Consider the following 4574-nt stretch of genomic DNA (forward strand, 5'->3'; position numbering starts at 1 on the left):
CCCCCCCCCATCCTCTACCATTCTTTAGGCCAAGGCATAACCCAATCCTAACAACATCCACTGGGATTCCCTAACCCAAGGAAGAAACGTTGTAATCTGCAAAAGTTGCTGAGAAATAGCAATTCAGTGTTCTTTCACCATAAGATTTTGTTTTCTAACCTCAGGCATTACAACTGGAGAGTTGGAGGGCAAGGTCTAGCCCTCCCTCAAAGAAAGATGGGTTGAGAAGACAAGTGTTTCTCGTGCATTCATTCCACAAAATGTGGTCGATGGCCGTGGTGGTCTGTGGCACAAACGCGGCACCTCGGGAAGGCGGTTCCCTCCCACCCGCGAGACGCCCGGACGCCGAGTGCTGGGCTCGGGCACCGCGCTCAAGCGCCCTCTAGCGGTAGGCAGCGTGCGCGCCTGAGCGCCCGCTCGCGTCCCCCGCTCCCGAGGGGCTCCACCCAGCTCCCCGAGTCTCCCGGCGGGAAGGTGCTCCCTTCGCACCCCACACCTCTTAACCCTTTCTGCAGTCCAGCCATTTGGCATTTACGTTCCCTACTTCCTGTCTCTGTCCTTCCCAGACTCCTTCCTAGCAGAGTCAGCTAGCTGGTACAGCTTGTCCTCTGTGTACTGTGTTTGCTCATCAGGAATGGAAAGCCCCCCACTCCCTTGACCCCACTCCATACCACTCCACCCCACGACCCCCACCCCACCCCCCTCCACATACAATGAACTCGCAAGTGTGGGTAGTGTTCCACAAAGGGCAGCTTTTTCAGTATCACCTTAAGGGGCTCTGGCCAGGTGAGTGGAGTTTGATAGTAATCCTTGCTTCAAGTACGAATCTTTTTTTTTTTTTTTTTAATAAAAAGAGCAGAAGTCCCCTGAAAATGTGGACTAAGAGGGTACACCAGGGTCAGGGGTAGGAATAGCGACAGACTCTGAGTTCAAGTGCTGCTGTGTGATTTGTACAAGTAACTTAACCATAATGAACACCCAATGACAGTTCTACAGACGAGGCAGCTCTCCCTGCCCACCTGTGAGGATGCAGGGGTCTTCCTTTGCCCTTCTCCTTTTCCAATAAAACTGCCCTTTTAAAATGTAAACTAATAATAGTAAATTAAAAATATTAAAAGGGGGTGATGAGAACATCTATCTCATAGGGCTAGAGTAAAAAACTATCAATAAATGAGATTATTACTGGGCCCTTGGTAAGTGTGGGTATGTTTTAGTGCCTAGAGCAAATAGATTTATTTATTTAACGCTTAAAGGTACACGTTTATTTATATAATACTTATAAGTAGAGAGTCTGTTTATTTAAGAAATAGTTCTTCAGTGCCCTGAACCCCCAAACTTGCCCACAGCGGTTCTGCCATCCGCTGTATCAAGACAAAACAAGACCTTTAATGGAAAGGAACTTTAATACAATGAGTGTGCAATACAGCAGACATAAAAAATATAGTTTCTAAGTCAGGCACCCGAAGTTACCCATCCCTCGTGGGTAAAAGTCCACCCAAAGGGACGGGCCCAGAGCAAGACCTGAAAGCCCGCCACAGGTCTAAAGCACCTCGGGCGGGCACCCAGAGACAAGGGTCAGAAATGGCCAGACACGTCTGCGAGGAGAAGAGCAAAATCAAGATGAACGCTGCCGTGGTGAAGCCCCCACGGGTCTCTCACCCACATCTGTTTCGGCCAGTCCAGGGCCAAGAAGCAAGAGCCGCCTCTTCACACGTCTCTGCTCCATGTGGCTCCTCAGGCCTCCTGCTGGCTCTCCCTCCTGCTTGCTTTGGTCTCTTTCCAGATTCTTCTCCCAGCTCAGCTCCACCCTCCTTTGGGTGGGGCAGGGAACTTGGAACATCCCTGTTTCCTGAGGACCACCCTGTTACAATATGACTTCAGAGTGCTTTTTAGTTTACCTTATGAGGTAGATGGGATTTTTTTTCCCCTCTAGTTTATTACTGACTCCCGTTCTACAGATGGGGAGTCTGAAGCCCAGAGAGGTTAAGTGGCTAGTTCAAGGTCACACAGAAGAGCTAAAGTCAGGGTTTAAAGCCAGGTCATCTGAGTCACGCAAGGAATTTAAAAATTAATCTCCAGGCAATATTCCAACCTAGCAAGCAGGAGAACAAGGTCTACCCTTCCCCAAAAGAAAAAAGCTGCAAGGGAAAGCACTCCTCATTCATGCATTCATTCAGTAACTCCCAAAGAGGTGTCAGACCCAGCAGCGGCAGTGGCCTCAGGCCTTTCTGCAAAATGGGAACAAAATACTTTCCATTGTACTTCTGGGCTGTGAGCCCTGAGGATAAATAATATGAATGAAGCTGGCTGGGCTGCACACCCAGAGTGGGGGTGGGAGGTAAAGGTGGGCAGAAGGGCAGGAAAGGGTGGGTGGTCTCACCAGGTGTGCCTGGGGCAGGAGTCCCGCTCCACTGCGGGTGCCCCTGGGATGAGCAGCATGTGGAGGCTGCAGCAAGGGAGGGAAAAGCAGCACAGGCAGGGGAGGTAGCTTGCCCTGAGGATTTGGGGTTGTATGATGGGGAGTAGGCCCAGATCCTGCACATTACAGCCACCCAGTAAGATGGAACCGTCCCATTGCAGACAAGAAAACAGCAAAGCACCTGTCCGAGGTTATAGCTAGAAAGGCATGGGATGGAGCCTCAATGACCTCACTGCCCCGCACACCTGCTGTCCGCTCAGGTCTCAGGCCAAGACAGAGGACTCTCTCCTGTCCATTCCTGCAGCAAAACCAGAAAGTCCTAAAAGTCTGCTACTCTGGTCCCTGTTTTCAACTTGCTGATCTTGGGAGCCAGAGAGATCTTCTGAAGACCTTACCAGCCCCAGGGAGCACTGCCTGACTCCCACTGCTCCCAGAGCTGTCCTCCACTAGAGAACAGACCCCTGTGTCACTATGGCCCATCTTCCAGGACATTGGTGGCATACAATAGTTAGCACTTAAAATCGTTTCTTTCATAGTAAAATAAACATGGATGTTCTTTTTTTTTTAAATGCATACAAGAATTGGGGCCCTCCCTGGTGGCACAGCGGGTTAAAGCTCTGCACTAAGAAGCTTAAGCCACTTCCACATGAGTTCAATCCCGCCTGCCCTGGAGGAGATCCACATGGTGAGGCAGACCTCTCCTGACGCGCCCACTGCTCCCCTCAGCAGTGTACTTTGTGATCTGCCTGTTCTGCCACCCTCTCTGTCTCTGGTGAGTCCTCTCACCCTCCACATCTCTGGCCTGTACCCCAGCTCTATATGAATAAATAAATAAATCTTTAAAAAATGCATACAAGAATTGGGGTGTTAGCCAGAGGTGCAGGGGGTAAGACAATTCACCGGAGACAGAGTGGGGAGCAGAAAAGGCAGATCCACAGAAATACACTGCTGAGGGGAGCAGCGGATGAGACAGGAGAGGTCTGCTGCGCCATGTGGGTCAGCTCCTTGGCCAGGGATTGAACACAAGCTGCAGTGGCTGGTGATTGTTTGCTAGATGTGAAACTTTAACCCCTAGATAGTCTTTTTATACTTTTATTTTTTTGCAAGGGTACTGTTGAGTCAAATTCAGACTTGCACAAACATTTAATATAGAGCCTTCCAGGTACACCAGCTTCTTGGCTCAGCCTTCAAGACCTTTTGTCTCCTTTTTCTTTCAATCTCACTCCTCACCTGAGGCTTTCAGAACAGACTGTTCTGTTTCACACCTCTGTGCCTTTGCCCAGGCTATTCCCTCTGCTTGGAATACTCCAGGTGATGGCCTCTGTCAGCAAGGAGCCCCCACCTCTCCTGTCCTTACTGCTTCCAACTCCCCCAGTCCTCTCAGAGAGACCCTCTGTAGGCTGCATTTTCTGGGTCAGGAGTCACAGGAAGGACTCGAGCAAGGCAGTGGTCAGGAGTTGTCAGTGTTCAGAGTCACGCAGGTACTTACTAAGGAGCTGGAGGTTTCTGGCCTCAGATGTACTCTCAGGGGCCTGGCCTAGTGGCCCCTGCCTGAGGGACATCTGGCACAGCTTTCTGTGCAGCCTGCAGGGGGCGGTGTGGGCTGGGGCTGGCTCCAGTTACCCCTATTGCTTCAGAGGGTGCAGATTCAGTCCTAGGAAACCTCCCTAACTAGAGTGACCCAGCTGGTCTGGAGGGAAGAGTTATGGGCACCACCCTCCCAACCTCAATACCTTAGCTTCCCCCAGGTGGTAGAGAAGGGTCACCCTCACCTCTAACACCTGATCGTTGCTTCCAGACTTCACCCTCCCTTCTTTCCAAGTCTCCACTCCAATCTACCCAGGGGCCCTCAGCAGCAAAAATCTTTCATTCAGTATTTGGGGTGCTCAGCCCACCCCTGGCTCAATCCAAGGTGATGGCTTGGCAACAGATGTCTTATGAGGGTGTAGGGAGAATGAACTAGAGAAAGAAAACCATGGCTTGGTACAGTATGAGAGGCCTGAGAGATAAGGGTGGGCAAAATGGCACAGGGCCTGGGGAGAGGCTGCCAGGGGCCATGGCCCCACCCCTCCACCAGCACCCCACCACACACTGCACAAGTTTGTTGCCAGCCCTCATAGGGTAAGTGGATTGGGCAGGCTTTTCCGCTGCTGGC

The sequence above is a fragment of the Condylura cristata genome, unplaced genomic scaffold (assembly GCF_000260355.1).
Source record: "Condylura cristata isolate star-nosed mole 26May11 unplaced genomic scaffold, ConCri1.0 scaffold00017, whole genome shotgun sequence".
Classification (NCBI taxonomy): Eukaryota; Metazoa; Chordata; class Mammalia; order Eulipotyphla; family Talpidae; genus Condylura; species Condylura cristata.